The sequence below is a fragment of the Aedes aegypti genome, chromosome 2 (genome assembly GCF_002204515.2).
Source record: "Aedes aegypti strain LVP_AGWG chromosome 2, AaegL5.0 Primary Assembly, whole genome shotgun sequence".
Classification (NCBI taxonomy): Eukaryota; Metazoa; Arthropoda; class Insecta; order Diptera; family Culicidae; genus Aedes; species Aedes aegypti.
In genome coordinates this window covers 191313798-191332421 of record NC_035108.1, presented here as the reverse complement: position 1 = coordinate 191332421, position 18624 = coordinate 191313798, and the positions used below count along the sequence as shown (strand labels likewise).

Genomic DNA, 18624 nt, shown 5'->3' with positions numbered 1-18624 from the left:
GTAAATTGGTAAGAACTTTCACTAAATATAATCTATTGGACCATTGACCCTTCGCTTGCAAGCATAGCACAGAAAATGGAAAATAGTCGTCTCTGTTTCTTGATCCGAATGAAACTGAGTCGGCGAATGTTACAAGTGTTGACACACAGTGATTGGCACCAAACAGTGGGTGGTGTGTGACTGTCTTGTTTTCGTTTATGGCTTGTTATGTACCACGAACTATAAATGTCATGCGTGTTGTATGAATACAGGCGGATAAATTGGATGAAATTATGGCTAATGATCGTTAAATCTAAAGCCTGATTGAAATTATTATATTCAAGCATGTTTATATCTCACAAATACTTGTATATCGTGGTCTAATCGCTTATCAAAGTGAATCCTGTGAAAAAACCTGAAGGTCGTAGACACAAAAGTCAATTTGGACAAATTGAGATGTAAAATTGTGAAAAATAATAGAATCGTTCGACTCCCAATTTGCTAGACTAGGCGCGTAAACCAACTACGCCATAGAACGTGTAACGATTCTGCAGCGCAATCAGCCAACCTGAAACCAAAGCCCATCACGACCCCATATTCTCCTTCACAACCCTATATCTCCTTAGGCTCTCTTAGATTCCTATTTCTGCCTGTTGTTCGTAGGCACGCTTAGTAGAGTGAATCTTGTGACCATACGATCCACCCCATTAACAAAAATCCCTCCCAGTAGCCTTTGTGGAGATGCAGAGGTTAACACATTCTTCAAATAGCAAAGGTTACACACTAACATTCCTTCCCTCAAGCCCACCCTCAACTCTCAATATTGTCAATTTTACTATATGTACTATATGCTGGGTTGTAGAGCCACATCAGATGAATTAGGATGCAAACATGGATAAAGCTCAAAACTAGACTGCTCAAACTTCATAAAATAACCTCAGGGTAGCTGTTAGAACTTGTTTCTTGCCTGTATGGATAATTCAGGCCAAATTGCCAGACAATGACCGGGTTTGGTGTCATTTTCGGAGAATCCGAAACAAACATAAATAATAGGTGAAACGTATTTACTTAAACTTCCTGAAATAACCTCAGCGTTGTCGTAAGAAATAAGCACTTCAGTCAGATGTTCGGATTTCGTGACCGAATCTGGATCAGGAAGCAAGTATGAAAAAAATCTATCGGTCTTTGTTTTATTTCAATGTGTTAAATTTTGCATATCCAACAAATGTGGGTCTCTTTCATCAGAAAACAATTAGGAAATTTTTTACAACTTCTATACTTGACAAATGAGTTGCAAAGTAAACAGCAAAGCAGAGCTGAGATGATTTCATGAAGTTTGAGCAGCCGCATGTTTACTTTTACTTTTTTTATGCTCCCTGGTTTACCGGAATTGACCTCAGAAACCGATCGTTGCCTGGTCATCTGGTCGAAGTATCGATACATATGTTGTTGAGGTCACTTCTTCATAATCCGGTCATTATCTGGTAATCTGGTAATGGTTCACAGGAAGTGGCCTTAGAAAAGTAGCCAAAAAAAAAAAAGAAAAGTCAATACAGAAGTTTGAATTGTCGCTGGCCTAGTTTTGAGCTTTATCCATGTTTGTCTCCTGATTCATGGGAAATTATCCTTCACCCCAGCCTTGGTCATTTAATAAAATTGACAATATTGAGAGATGATGTCTTGTACTGCGTATCTGGAATGTTTTCATAACGTTCAAAAAGCCAAATATGTTATTTCAACACAAATTTACATTTATTTCTTGACCACGGCTCCAATCCGAAAGTTTTTTTTCCGGATCCAGGCTACGGCTTTCGCCTCTTGCAGGAAAATAAACCAAATGATGTATTTGCATTCGCACGTTACTTAATCCAACACCGTTCCATATCTTTTCGCTATCCAAAACTGTGAGGCGACTGTACCAATGATAGAATGTGTATTTTACGAATATTTCATGAAGTTGCTGAATCTGAGATTATGTCAAACAAAATTATTTCGTATATTGTATGCAACCGGTGGAATATGCTCAAAATGTCAAAATATGTTTTACGTAATAAATTATAGAACGATAGGAAAAGTTATTTTAAGTGTATGGTTTGATGATATTACATAATTACATAATTAATTTTCTATGCAGTCAGTCAATTTGAAAAAAAAAATCATCACATTCTACCTACACCTGCCTTTTAAGCTGCTAAAATTTATGATCTACTTCTGATTTAGCCTGCACAAAACCATCCCACCTAAAGTCATTCTCCTCAAAACAGACTTAATTACCACCGACAATTCCATAAGCCTTCAACTCTAAAATATCCGGTAAGCTGCGATAAATATCATATACCTCCCATCGTATTGGCCACCGTTCGTCCATTCGTGTAAGAACCTAAGTCGGGCCTCGTGTCAGGGATTGTTCGGTATATTGAAACCAAGACACGATATTATTCCATCCTTCAAGCGCACTCCATCCAAATCCTCGATTGTAGTGTCAATCAACCTGCACCCTGATAAGAAAAACCATTTGAAGGATTTTGAACTCGATCGAAACCAGGAAAAAGCTTCTCACGCTGCCGTTGCAGAATAATATTCTTAAGCGTTCAGAAAAGGCGTGGCTCGAAAGCATCTGCGAGAGGCTATTTTTCGGCAACCGCTCGGCAAGAGAAGATTAAGTGCGCTGATTAGGAAGTTAAACTCGTGGGTCGTTCTTACGCTTGCACCCTGAGGCCATCGGGGCGATGATGCTGCACTTACATTACATTGCGCAGCCATGAAGAGTGCTTCTGATGCTGCTGCACTTTGAATGCGCATTTATCAACATCTCGTGAAATGGGTACCTACAAGCGTGCGAGTTGCGCAAAAGGAAGATGAATCATGAAAGCTACTGCTGCCTGGCTCCAGCTTTTAAGGGGATTTGCGGAATATCTTGAAGCAGCTTCTGACGGTATTTATTCTGATGTAAAATGCGGATTCTGCAGCAAATGTTTGCACATTTATCACATTTGAAATATATGTTATGTGCGTATAATATTAGCGTAAAATCATATCAGAAAATAAAATTTCTTTCGACTAACATGATTCTTGAATATTTACAGTTTACAGTGTGCGTACATCAAGCACACTTGAGGGTTACTAAAGTTGAAATCATGTGAAGCCTTTTATTTGTTTCATTGATAACACCTGCAAACACACCAATATTGCTAGTAAAATCCCTTATATGGATCGCAAAACGGATCGGTTTACATGAGTTTACGCTGAAAATTTTATCATAAATAATGCAAATGAAATGACCGAGCCGTCGATCCATTCACACGGAGAAAACGGAAAACCCACATTTGAGTATTTTTTAACTTAGTTTTGAGTTATTTTCCTCCCCTAATTCATTCGCTCCTTCTATTGTTGTCAGAGAGCGAAGTGCAAAACAACCCAAAAACCGAACATATGTGCGTTACCTCAAATTTGAGTATGAGCATTGTACTGGAGGTTGAGTAATTTGATCTGCCGGTAGAGTGAAAAGAACTTAGTCATTTGGTATTTTTTCGCATGGCTGCAAATGAGAACAACTTTTACCCCATCAACTCAAAATTCAACTCCGGATCCCCCGGAATTGAGTGGAATGAACTCATTTTTGGGTAGTTCATTTTCTCCGTGCATGTGCATTGTTGTGACAGAATATTCTGTAGCGAATAATCGTGTAAACCGAGCATTTTCGTTTGCAAGTTTACTTTCAAGATGCAAAAATGCATGCACTATTGGCAAATGTTGGATGCAAGAACATGAAATGTTTCAGTTTCACTCAAGATTGCTAGCATTCCTGAATGCAATTAAGCTGTTTTTATTGTTCATTGAAAGCAATTGTATCGTTAAATATTAAAGATGGTCGGGTTTCACATTTTTCAAACCCGAACCCGACCCGTACCCGACTTATTTTATTTCTTCAAACCCGGACCCGACCCGAACCCGAGACAAAAACTGAAAAGCAAACCCGGACCCGAGCCGTACCCGAAAAATTTTCGCTTTTCAAACCCGAAACCCGAAAAAGTTTTCAAAGAAAAACCCGAATTCGAAAAGAGGATAAATTCAACGTTTCTGATGCATGAGGAAGCTTTCAGGTTGTTCATCTGTTCACAATGCTCACCAAACCCGGCCCAAACCCGACTTAGCACGACTTTTTTCAAGCCCAAACCCGATTATTTTGTAGCTTTCAAACCCGACCCGTACCCGAGTCCGAAATATTTTAAATTTTCAAACCCGAACCCGACACGAACCCGTCGTGTTTGTATCTTTGAGAAACCAGAAATCAAATAAACTTTGATTTAGCTGTTTTACTTAATTTTAAAACTAAAACCTTGTTCGTAATTGTTCAAAGTGATTGTTTGCTTGTCTACACTGTTTTATTTTCTTGCGAATCAATCGATAATGCTGCAATTAGGTCAGCTCAACCCACTCGGAGGTCGCCTTTCAAATTATGCAAAAGCATTACCGAAAACAACGCCGAATGTTTATAGACGATATTTGGAGAAAATCAAATTAATCGGATACTATGATCCGTACAGTCCCAGTTTTTTCGACCGTGGAAGGGATAATCAGATTATCTCAACCACAGTAACAACTGGCCATGTCTTCGATTATTGGATGAACTACGTTTCGCCATACAGTAGTCGCCATATGAAAAATAGCCGTAGTCTAGAAGGATATAAAAAGTATGAGTCTGCATTCGTTCATTCGGTTCATGGGACCATCCGCGAAGGTCATCATGTTCTGTTTGGAAAGGTATAGGGGATGTTCTGTGCGTTGAATGTTTTGAACATGCTTATTATTCATTTTTAGGTTGTGCACACGATCAAACTTAAGGAGAATATGTTGAAATGTTGGATAGTCATAGACGCCCATTGCACTATGGTCCAGAAATCAGTTTTACGCGGAAAGATGCATTTTGAGCTTTAGAATGAAACATTAGACAAAAACGGTCTTCTACAAAGTTGTTTGTATTAGTAAGGTGGACCACATTTTCATGAAAATTTTGTAACTAACTTTCTTATTTGTAGAAATTATATTATACATGCTTCAGCAAAGTTATAGACCATTCAATTTCAAGCAACTTTGCCAAAAAAGTTTTTTTGTATCTCTTAAATTGACCGATTTAAAACTATTTTCCTACGGTGACATAGGGTGGTCCGAACAAAACTGGTTTTCTGGTTCTAGAGTTTTCAATTCAAATTTCTCATCAAAGTAGTCTATGAACCATTTTTAGAGCTTTGAAAAATGCGTAATTTGGTGAGTGAAGAAACTCTCTATCTCTTTCCGTTTGGCAGTTATTGTTGTTTTACTCTCAAAAACATGCCTACTTTGATTGAGAATATCTCTGATTGGGGCAAACATAGAACATATCTTTTGACGGCATTCGAAAGATAAAATAAAATTGTATATTATATCAAAAACTTACAAATGTGTTATTTTTGTAACTCTAAAAAACTGTCTTGAAAAACAAATATTTTTTATCACGAAAACTTTAATAACTTTTGAACTAAAATAGATATCAACAATCTTTTTGTATGAAAATTTGCGTTTTGTTAAGTTCTAAAAGTCGCTCATAGATGACTTTGATGAGAAACTAGTATTAAAAAAACTTGAGTTAAAAAACTTATTTTTGTTGGACCACCCTGCGATGATTAGGAAAATATGCTCTAGATTGGTCAAATTTTGAGCTACAGAAAAACTTTTTTTGGCAAAGTTGATCAAAATTTCATGTTCTACCGCTTTGTCTAAGAGTATATACCAGTATTTTTACAAATAAAAAAGTTGATTATATGATATGTGTGATATTGTGGACCACCCTAGTTTTAAAAGACACAGTATGGAAGCTTACATTTTTAGAAACAATTTTGTAGTAGATCATTTTTGTCTAAAATTTTATTTTCATGCTCAAAATGCAAAATAATAAAAAATACATATTATAAAAATCTTCAAAATAGTTTTAGAGCCCTATCTTTCTTACTTCAGATTTCTCGTCATAGCGGTCTATGAACGACTTTAAGAACTTAACAAAACGCAAATTTGTATGCAAAAATATTGATGATATCTATTTAAGTTCAAAAGTTATTAAAGTTTTTCTGCTTAAAATCCTTTGTTTTCAGGGCATTTTATTAGAGTTACAAAAATAACACATCTGTAATTTTTTGATATAATATACAATTTTATTTTATCTTTTGAATGCCGTCAAAAGATATTTTTTATGTTTGCCCCTATCAGAGATATTCTCAATCAAAATAGGCATATTTTTGAGAGTAAAACAACAATAACTCCCAAACGGAAAGAGATAAAGAGTTTCTTTCTCACCACATTACGCATTTTTCAAAGCTCTAAAAGTGGTTCATAGACTACTTTGATGAGAAATTTGAATTGAAAACTCTAGAGCCAGAAAACCAGTTTTGTTCGGACCACCCTATGTCGCCATAGGAAAATAGTTTTAAATCGGTCAATTTAAGAGATACAAAAACTTTTTTTGGCAAAGTTGCTTGAAATTGAATGGTCTACAACTTTGCTGAAGCATGTATAATATAATTTCTACAAATAAGAAAGTTAGTTACACAATTTCTATGAAAATGTGGTCCACCCTAATTTTCAATAACACCAAATAAAGGGCCTTACTAGTACAAACAACTTTGTAGAAGACCGTTTTTGACTAATGTTTCATTCTAAAGCTCAAAATGCATCTTTCCGCGTAAAACTGATTCCTTGACCACTGTGCATTGCACCTGTATTGCAGGAATAAGTGAGACGTGTGCACACGTTAGTGCCTTGCTTTATACTTTGGCTAATCTACATGCCCAGTCCATAAATAGAAAGGTAAGGTATATTTTGATCCATAGAATGATAAGTACACTGATTATGTTAAGGTTACCGTCACAGATATTCCGTGCTACTGGCGCCATCCATCAAAAAACATTCGAACCGACATGTACAAGAAAGTGCGAGATGTTAGCTACGGCAAAACATCGAAGTACTTTTATAATACCGTTGCCATCAAGACGAGATGTGACTTCAACAATATGTTGAAGAAGCTAAGGGATGACAATGAAAATCCTGTGATATTGAACACAATCTGTGATGGTGCCACTTTTACATGTCAAACTGCGAGGACAATCACATTCCCGATAAACTCATCAACAACAAAAGTATACAGCTTCAAGGAAACTTTAACATCGCTCTACGTGGAAACTGTCTCCAAGATCTACGGGACTTAGGACGAGATTTAAAATTCACCTTGACAGACTCCGATGTAGAAGTTGTTGAGAAATTGACAAGTAAACAAAAGGATTGTAACTTTTGGATGTGGGTTCGAACAGGAAGTGTTACATCCTCATGTCTTAAGGAAGTCGTGTGCACATCAAACGAATGTCCTCCACCAAAATTGATCTTGCTGAAAAAAAATTGCCACGATGCATGCGTGCATGCAACTTTTGAATCATCTGCACTAGCATATGGTCGAAAACATGAGCCAGTTGCAAAGGTAGCACTGCGCAAACTATTAGTTGACCATCATGAGAATCTTCAGCTGTCCGAATGTGGCATATTTCTTGATCGGGAAAATGTATTCATGGTTGTATCGCCTGATTGTGTGGGTTTACCCACAGTTTCACTCAAGATTGCAAGCATTTTCGAATGCAATTATTTATCGTTGTTTAAATTATTTATCGTTGAACATTCAGTTATAACTCGTTTAACATGATTATCAAAGTTTACGTGCCATGTAAATTTAAGATTTTTTTTGCTGTGTAGTTGCCAATGCTGCTGAAAATTCGTGGTTGAAATCAGATGCCCTTATCGATTGGATACTAAAAGTTCTTTGAATGATCAATTAGGTTTGGAAAAACTTGCTTACCTTCCAAATTCGTTCATAAAAATGAAAAATGACGCATTTGAATTAGTTGAGCAATTCAGTAGCAATTCAGTAGAAAGCTTCTTCCAACAAATCTCTCGCAAATGATTCATAGTCATTCTGATCGACAATTAATCGACCAACTCCAATAGACTCGGCTGTGACATTGTCAGCTGTAAATAAAAATTACGTATAATTCACTGGAACCAATTCAAACTAGAAAAGAAATCCACTACTGGTACAATAAAGCACAATAGGGAAGTTATACCAGTTATGGCCAAAGTGATTCCCTTCTTCTTCTTTGTGGCGTTACGTCCCCACTGGAACAGAGCCTGCTTCTCAGCTTAGTGTTCTTATGAGCACTTCCACAGTTATTAACTGAGAGCTTTACTATGCCAATGACCATTTTTGCATGTGTATATCGTGTGGCAGGTACGAAGATACTCTATGCCCTGGGAAGTCGAGAAAATTTCCAATCCGAAAAGATCCTCGACCGGTGGGATTCGAACCCACGACCCTCAGCTTGGTCTTGCTGAATAGCTGCGCGTTTACCGCTACGGCTATCTGGGCCCCTAACTCCTGATTCCCTATTTAAGTATATGTAAAATTTCGAAAGCTTTTAGATTTTATATTTTTTTGAATGTGTTATCAACAAGATATATTTCTCGCATAACATATGATCTCGTCATAAAGCCATTGGTAACCGAGTGTGTGCTCGTTATTTTTAAGCTAATGCATGGACAACTACTGTGAAATAGATGAGGATCTTCCCTTCACTATAAAATTATTTAAAAAGTAACAAGCTACACAGTTGATTACCAATGGCTTTTGAGCGAGATTAGATATCTAACTACTATAATTCACGAAGCAATACAAACTTGTATAACAACTAAATTATCACTAAGGCCATAACTGGTGAACCAACCCTATACATACCTTGATGGAGAAGCACGGAGCAATCATGAGCTGTAGAAACATTATTCGCTGATAGATTCGGTGGTAATACCGTGGAGTTCAATTGGGAAGCATCCAGAAGAGGTCCCTCAAAGAATTCGAAGCTTGGACTGTTTATCACTACAGAATCGGCTAGTAGTCAGCAACGACTTGCTAGTTGCTATTAGTAGATTCTTCTGAATTCATCTTGACGATGTTAATTGAAGGAATCCAATCCACATTTCTTGCGTCAGAAAGGCAGGCAGCTTTACCTGAAAGTAAATTTTAATTGTATGAACTTTATGCTTTTCAAGTGTGTTACATTACTTGAGACTATTTTGTACTAAACTTACTGGAAATAAAGTGCAGGCCACATATATATTTGTTCTTCGGGTTGGAACTGTCCCGGAATCCAAGAGCATTCAGCCATTCATGGAGTCTTTGCTTCGAACGCTCCATCACTTTACCGCTTCTCACGCTTGGGAATCGAAAGAAAATGCACCCCCTTAGTTTTATGCGTTGAATTACACTTGTATGCGATGCACTTTCAGGACATTATTACTAGAAAAATACTATTTCGTATCTTGCTTTACTAGCAAACACTTTCAACTTATAATTTTTTTTGTCACGGAAGATTTGTAAACATTGCCCGCAGTAAAGTGTTGTTTACTTTTGGATTCCAGAGCGTGACGTCACGGTGGATGAGTTCATATGTGATATACTTATGCAATTACTGCGCTAGAATTATAGTGGTTTCTGCGTTCGTGTACATACACGTTACATGTCACCAATACTACTTAAAGAGTGCTGGTAGAAAATATAAACAAAAATGAGCTGTTTCCAGCAAAATCAAATGGCAGTATTTTCAACCAGCAAATTTGCGCATGTGTTCGTGACACTGCTCGGCGAGAGCTCAATACAGGGTTGTATTGGAAAACTGCCAATTTATTGACATATTTTTTAATGATTTGTTGATTATTAACGTTTTGTTTGTACGTTGAGTTTGTCTTCCCATAGAAGTACTAGTGTGCTTCGAAGTGTTTTTTTAATCCAACATACTACAATATAAACCATCCTCTTCGAGACTTCTTTAGTCATCTTCTTTCTGGCGTTAGGTCCCAACTGGGAAAGAGCTTGGCATAAATTGAAAACAAAGGTGAACTACAGTCAGCATGTATTTATAAGGAATTTCAAAGTACTGATTCAGCCTATTTTAAAAAGAAGGATAAATCATCGTGCATATACAAAAATTTAACTCTTCATTGAAATGATCACTGCTGAAATAAGAACATCCTAAATGTATGCATTTATTCACATCTCTGGTAGCGGCAATAATAACTTTTGACAGTAACTAAAACGGGGGTTATAAATTATTCGTCTTTTTGCTGGATCGGGTTGCTTCGATCCCTCGAATCATGATACATAAAAAGTTCTAGCATAGTTCTAGCAACCACAAGTCTTGGCTTCTTCTTTTCACAACGGAGGAACTGTGAGCACAAAAGAGGTAAGTGTTCAACGTTCAATCTTAATCTTGGAGGATAATGATATCTCACCTAAGTGAACACTAGTGCTAAACTAAATTTTGAATAGGACTCTATATGGACGTTTTAATGGCTTAATTCCAATAACTATTAATAAATACTTCAATCTGAAAAGAACAGCTTATGATCAAAAGAAGAAAATAATCTCTTATGAAAATTTAAGCATGTGAAATGCAAATAATCGTTTTTATCAATATAACTACAAAGAACTGCCGATGATTTTAAAATCCCCAATAGAAATATAAGCTAATCTATTGCCGATAGTGATAAAACCAGTACACTTCAAAAGAATAGCCTATGTTTAAAATAAGGAAACAATTCTGATGAAATCATCAAAGACACTTGAAACCCTAACTCACTGTTGGTAACGCAGAGACGAGTCATTCAGCGGCTTAGAGTCTTGCGCGAAGCGTGGAATTCACAACTTTGTCCTGAATTATCGGGGCAATTTTATCATTCTCTTGGAGCACTCATATAGTGACAAACATGACGCTCCGTCACATTATACAAAGCAACTAATAAACTTGTTATTGGGCTACATTTATGAATCCTACACATCAGCGTTGTAGCAATTTGATTTTTTTTTGTTCTTAATTCGGCCAAACGGCATTCGGCCAAACGACCCGTTCGGCCAGATGGCATTCGGCAAAATGGCATTCGGCAAAATGGCATTCGGCAAAATGGCATTCGGCCAGATGGCGTTCGGCAAAATGGCGTTCGGCCAAACGGCATTCGGCCGAATGGCCGGACACCTTATGAGCACTTCCATAGTTATTAACAGAGAGATTGCTTTGACAACAATTGTCAATTATTAATCAGTTTTGCATGTGGCACGAAGATACTACAGGTATGTTTCGTTTTTATCAACACGATCGGTGATTTTCAGTTGACAAAAAAGGAATAATTTGCAAATCTGTATAGAAAATGGCAATTTTAACAGGAAAGTACACATTTTCGTAAAGTACATGCATATTATTGATGTTTAGGGGCTATGGGGAATCTTTCAATTGTTCATTCGTGTAGATTCGTAATGGAATTTGATCATAGTCTCAAATCAATAAGTATGGTTTTGTGATAAATTGCCTGGCCAGGATTTAGAACCCCCACTCTACGAGAAATACCGTAACAACTATTCAGTTTATTTGATAGGTGCCACTTTCAAAAACGTCCTAGCACGCTTGGTTTTAAAACAATAACTGTTGAAAATGCATTATTTATCGATTTCATTCAACTTGCATGCAAGTTTGACGGCTTGTACGTAGATTTATTTTCAAAAATTTACAACATATATGAGTGTTTGGATGCTAACTATTGCGAATCAATTAAGTTTATAATACTTTCGTTACTACAAAAGATGGATTATTTAGAAAACTTTGTAACTGGCATGTAAAAGAAACAACGTATTTAGTGTGGAGGCTGCAAGCATGATCAAAAATTCTATCAAATTGATATTCCGGCAAGTTCTATGAAATTATGTCTAACACTAAAGTATAGATCCTATTTTGCAAGCTCGATGGAAATAATTACCAAACAATGTATAACCATAATTTAAATTTCATTGAAACATCAATAAAACAAGGATTTTCTATAACTTTGACGACTTTCAGCAAAAAATGTGTGATGTGCTTGTAAATTTCTGGGAGTGGCATAAGATTCAACATTCTAAAATTTAATGGCGATACATCATTTGATGTAAGACTCTTCACAAATCACTTGATTTCCAAGTGGAGAAGAGATAAGTGTCTACTCGAAGATCAGGATCCCAACAAATTGGGAATAAGAACGTGCGCGGTGTGGTAACGCAAATATCAACAGCTTCTTAAATGTAAACTTAACGAATGGTGATTCAGAAATTTTCAATAGATTGCTATTTTCTGCTGATTCTTGCCCTCTCCTTCTTGAATCAGAACTCATGTTATAATCTGTGAAATTCTATCATGTTTGAGTCAAAAGAGATAAAAAAATAATGAAAGTTTCTTTGTCCAAAATATAACGGGTCGATAACACAGCGTAACAAAAATTGATGTTTACATGAAATTTAAAGTATGATTTATCAAACTTTTTAGTGATAAAATCCACCAAACATGCTAAACAGGATTTGAACTTTCAATTAAGATACAATTTAGTTGAACTTTCACGAACAAAATTAGTTTTAATCGATTTTTTTCAACATGCTTGCAGTCTTCATATAAAATCCTTCGTTTCTCTTATATGACAAAATACAATACTTTTCTGAACCACCAAAAGATAACATTTTACCATCGATAATATTATGAACTTTGTTGATAATTATTGTTTTATGCATAAAGTTTGTGTTCTGCGACAAATTAGGCAAATAAATTGCCGTCCAATTTAGTAAATAGCTATATTTTGGTGCTCGAGACAAAAACGTTTTCCGCAGTGTAACTAGTCTTTTCAAATACGAAATAAACTCGATCTTGTACCGTGTCCTGTTGCCCAATCATTTATGGCACTTGAACAAAAGCAAAGTGCTTGGATAAGTGTACTGTAATCTGTCAAACTTGGGTAACAAATTTAGTACTAGAACGGCTACCCAGTTTGAACTTAATTGCAACGTCTTTATTTCGTCTCTGGTCTAAAGGAAACCGCTTCTACTTCTATGACAGAATATTTTGAGTTTATTCCCTGGTATATCTCTATCTCTTATAACAAATAATTAAACATTGTCATATCGAATATGTCTATAACATTTACATCGCATATTCTGTGATGCCTCTATGATGTTTTATAAGAAAAAGAAGGATATCTGCAGCTCTATAGGTACTCAATTTATTTTGAATATGTACTTAATTCAACTAAGGGGTCGTCCATAAACAACGTGTTATTTATGGAGGGGGGGGGTTGTCTGGCCAATGATCACAGTCGAACAAAATTTTAAAATTTTTGTAAGCACAAAAAACCACGAGGAAATGAAAAAAATGATCACGTGGTTTATGGACGACCCCTATTTACAATCTCCAGCTGTCGCTAGGACGTGGCCGGGACTGTAGTAGCCCTAGTCAAGCTTGAACACTCTGTTTGAATAGAAGGAGGCCAATAAGGAGGCAACCCTCATTGAATGGTATATGACTTGACACCTACAATACATGTGCTCAGCAATAACATAATGGCAAAAATTCAACTCTGAGATATTTGAAAAACATTTGGTTTGCTTCAAAATAAGACTATATTCTAAGCATTCAAAAAAAAATCAATATTTTGGTGTTGATAAAAACGGAATAATTTGTTGAAGAAATCAGAACGTGACAAAAACGGAACATACCTGTATATGCTCTGGGAAGTCGAGAAAATGTCCAATATAAAAAGATCCTTGATCCGTTGGATTCGAATCTTGGTCTTGCTCATAGCTACGCGTTTACCGCTACGGCTATTTGGACTCATCTTTAATGCAGCACTTGAATGGCTGTCAATTGAAATAAATATCCCCATGAAAGCCTCTCACATCCCACTGAGAATTCGTCCCATTTGGCGGTCACAGTTTCGATGAATGGCCAATTTTAAGCATCTTGTTGTCGCAATGCGTGCCCTGCGGCATGTTTCCAACCCTCAACCTATCAGCACAACGAAATGTGATCATCAATGGCTTTGATTACCATCTCTAGTTCGTTTTAGAGAAGCAATTAACATGCAAGCCGTTGTCCACACACGCGTAACCTGACAATGAATGGGCTCCAGCTATTGGAGAGGGTCTTTCGGTCATCTGCGGTACTACAATCTCCTTGCGGTAGCCTCAGCTGGTATCAATGGTAGGTAAAAGTGTGCCATTGATGATGTTTTATCCTACGCAAAGTGGTTGCGAGAAGCAAATTTTACTGTGTCCACGAACCAAGTTGGCAATTATTATAGTACCGTAATCCGGGGTATATTGATCAGTTTTTGGGATATTTCTTAAATTTTTCATTGGAAAACGCAAATGTCGTAAGTTTTATATTTTTAAAATAAGTACTGGTACCCACCGCTCGTGACTATATACTGTATATGAGGGATTCCACGGAGGCATGCAAGTCGATTCTGATCGACCATTTCAAAAATATCTGAAACTTTGCACAGTTTTTCAGTTCCATCTAAATCGTCATTTTCCGATATCAAATCTTTAAGTTGAGTCACGACTAACTTTTCAAAAGGGTGTATGTGAAAATGGTTCAAAAATATTCAAAAAGCTGCACAGCATAAACGGTTCGTTCGATTGTTAGACAACTAAAGAAACAAAGTTAGACAACTAAATAAAGATTCCAAAAAAAATACACACAGTAAAAAAAATTTTTTTTTGCATTAAAAAACATCATTTTTGTCACAAAAACTCAAATATCTCAAAACCCTATCGGAATACCAACGTAATTTTTTGAGCGTAATTTGGTAAGCCAATAAACAAAAAAGTTATGACATGTCAAATATTTCACAAATTTGACACTTAGTGAAAAAAATTTTTTTTTTCATTGTTAATTTTTTTTAGGACCGCAGTTTGTTGCTGAATTTTTTGTTAAGGGTACCACATGAGGTTAACAAGTTGTTTTCATGATATTTTATTTAATTATTCATAACTATTATAGCATCTATTAGAAAGTTAGACGCGATCCAGTGTTGTGATCTAAAGTCTTGATAGTGTCATATTTTTATTGTACGTAACTGAAGAAAAATTCTCTCAATAGTGTTGAAACCTTTTGATAAAAGAAACCTATAAGAAATCTAATATTGAAGACAAAAGATACAAAAAAAGTTTTCTATACAGGTATACGACGTAAAGCAGGTCGGTTTTCTCGGCGCTGGTTTTCTCCACAAAGTTAAAATCTGATTACACCTGGGTATAGACCCGCCTTGGTAGAGAATAGACTTTGTTAATCATATTTGGGAGAAAGCGAGTAACTTCAACAACATCAAAAACATGATAGGTACATACCATGAACATACTCACGAAAAAGCTAAAAATATACTACCACTATGGTTATAAAAGATTTAATTGTAAAATTTTTCTTCAGTCAAGCAAACGACACCAAACTAGTCAGTAAAAACTTAAAAGTGATTTTGTTTATTAAAATCTATCGAGCAACATGAGTAGTCGCTTTCTCAACTGTTGCAGGCCGTTTGTAGAAAAAAAGTGTTCGAAAGAGCTACGAAATCTCACCGAAAGCACCATAGATAAACTGAAAGCGGCTGGTTATGCTCCAATGTCTACATTGAATACAAATTTACGCATTTGTACGTCCTGCCGTTTAAACGTTGACAAACGGGCAATCTGTACATCATCGATGGATCAGGTTGCAGGAAGTTCGAAAACAACAACAACTGAGGAATTACTAGATGCACCGACAACAACTGAGGAGTTACCAGAAGTACCAAGTGCAGATAGTCTTGCCACGGTACCATCAGCGACATCTGTTTCAACAAATCAATCAGAAGATGAGTGCATCCAGAAGGTCAACATCGAACGCTTCAACGAAGGGATAGCTGGAATAAAAGTGACTCCGATTAAATGGACGAAGATGGGTTACGTCAATTATCCCGAGAAAAAATACCGTGAAATCAACGAAGCTGTACGAAGAAACCTCTTCAAATTAGGACCTGAGGATGTGAAAAATACAGACTACGATGAGGTAATTATGAATATGAAGGAAAGGTTCTCGAATCTAGCCACGACAAGGAAAGAAAAATTATTGATTTAGTCGATGCTGCCAAGCTCGTGGTCTATTCAAGACGCCATTGATGAGTTCAAAACCAATAGAAATACAGCAAAAGAGGCAAAACAATTCAAAAATAACTGTCTTGCAACCAAAAATGCTAGGTCGAGTACTTCATTAACAGATGAGACAAAAGAAAAAATAATTCAATATTTTGAAGACGATGAAGTAAGTAGAGCTATGCCTGGCCAAAAAGATTATGTATCTGTAAAAAAAAGATGGAAAGCATCAAGCAATCCAAAAACGATTAATGATGACTACTTTGAAAGAAGCGTATACACGCTTCAAGGAAATTAACGAAAATATTAAGGTAGGTTTTTCCTCATTTGCAAGCCTTCGTCCAAGGCAATGCAAGCTTCTATCCAATTCAGGAACACATAATGTTTGTGTGTGTACAACACACGAAAATATTAACCTAATCTTACATAGTTTGAAAAGAATCAATTTATCAAATGATATTAAAATGTTAACTGGTAGTCTTTTGTGTGAAAATACAACATCAAATTGCTATCTACGATCTTGTTCGAATTGTCCAGACTCTTCATCATTGGAAAATACTTTATTCGCTGAGTTTGAAGAAAATTATATTGATCAGTTATCATTTGAGCAATGGGTGACCACGGATAGGTGTGACCTAGAAACTATTGTAAAACCTGTAGATGAGTTTGTGTCATTTTTTTGCTTGAAATTAGAAAGTTTAATTCCTCACGACTTTATTAAAACAGAGCAATCCCGCTTTTTAAAAAATACGAAAAATACATTACAAGATGGTGAATTTTTAGTTATTTGTGATTTTTCTGAAAACTATAGCTTTGTATTGCAAGATGAAGTGCAGTCCCATCACTGGAACGTACAACAAGCTACAATTCATCCATTCGTTATTTATTTCAATGGAAGTACGCAAATTGAACATTTTAGTTTTATTGTAATTTCCTAAGATTTAAGACACGACTCAGTATCTGTAAATTTGTTCATTGCCAAAATGATTAACTTTTTACGCGTTGATAAGGATAACGAAATCAGAAAGATATATTTCATGTCTGATGGAGCAGCATCGCAGTACAAAAACCGTAAGAATTTTTCGAGCCTATGTCAATTTAAATCAAAGTACGGAATTGATGCAGAATGGCATTTCTTTGCTACGTCACATGGCAAAGGTCCTTGTGATGCTATTGGAGGAACCATAAAGCGCATGGCCACAAGAGCAAGTTTAGCCAAAGAACGTGAGCATCCAATTAAAACTGCAAAAGAACTATTTGATTGGGCGAATCGCTGAAAAGAAGAAGATTTAACAAAATTATCATTTTGTTTTACTACTACTGAAGAGTACGAATTAACGGCATCAGAGCTCAGCGAGCAATATAATAACGCGAAAACGATCCAAGGAACCCAAAAATTTCACTGTTTCATTCCATTGTCAGAGAATAAAATTAAAGCAAAACTATACTCGAACTGTACTGATAATGATGCAAAAGTGTTCGATATTGTAAAAAAAATGAATAACAATAAATAAATAAATAAGTATTAATAAAATGTTTTCATGATCTCATAACGCATACCCAAATCCAAAACTTTTAAAGTTTATATATAACATTTAGAAACTCATCGATCATTCTCTAAAAACAAATATCCTGGTAAAAAAAAAAATATTTTCGTGTAATCTGTTAATTCATTTTAATTTATACATATATACATATACATATAATATTTATACATATACATAATATTTATACATATAATATACATAATACTAATGAATACATGAAAACGACTTGTTTAATTCACGCAAGGCCCTTAACAATAAAATCTGCAACAAACTGCGGTTCCCGTAATAATTTACACCGAAATTATTTTTTTTCTACTAAATGTGAAAATTGTGACATGTTTGACATGTCATAACTTTTTTGTTTATTGGTTTACCATCACCAAATTTTTATGGTAGATAGCTAATATAATGGACCGTTTTCCGTCAAAAAATTACGTTGGTATTCCGATAGGGTTTTGAGATATTTGAGTTTTTGTGTCAAAAATTATGTTTTTTAATGCAAAAAAAATTTTTTTTTACTGTGTGTATTTTTTATGGAATCTTTATTTAGTTGTCTAACTTTGTTTCTTTAGTTGTCTAACAATCGAACGAACCGTTTATGCTGTGCACCTTTTTAAATATTGTTGAACCATTTTCACATACACCTTTTTGAAAAGTTAGTCGTGACTTAACTTAAAGATTTGATATCGGAAAATGACGATTTAGATGGAACTGGAAAACTGTGCAAAGTTTCAGCTCAATAGAAAAAAATGAATTAAAAAATTTACCAAATTTTGGTGCTGTTGCTTGGAATCACTCATATTGGGTTTCAACAGGTTTAAGTATGTTTAAATAAATGTTTTAAGTAAAATATTGATCTGATATGAGGTTACATTGATTACCCGTGTAAACTAAGTTCGGTAATATTGAAAATGTTGTTGCTTACTTAATCATGGCCCTTAAAGCCAAATATGAAGACCAAACTCTTACAAGTCATTTACTTTTTGAGTTATTTCAAAAATAAAAACACTTTGAACTGTGGGGAGGCACCATTAATGCTTTGAAAATATTCCATCA

The 18624-nt window shown here is 35.6% G+C and overlaps 1 long non-coding RNA gene across 1 annotated transcript; it reads right to left on the bottom strand.

Annotated features, from left to right (window-relative positions):
• Positions 1-7752: 7752 nt before the first annotated feature.
• LOC110675472 lies at positions 7753-9439 on the bottom strand. Its single transcript, XR_002499517.1, has 3 exons — positions 9139-9439; positions 8789-9057; positions 7753-8025 (listed from the first exon to the last, which is right to left on the bottom strand). It is a non-coding gene; the product is annotated as an uncharacterized LOC110675472 (long non-coding RNA).
• Between the last annotated feature and the right edge of the window lie 9185 nt (positions 9440-18624).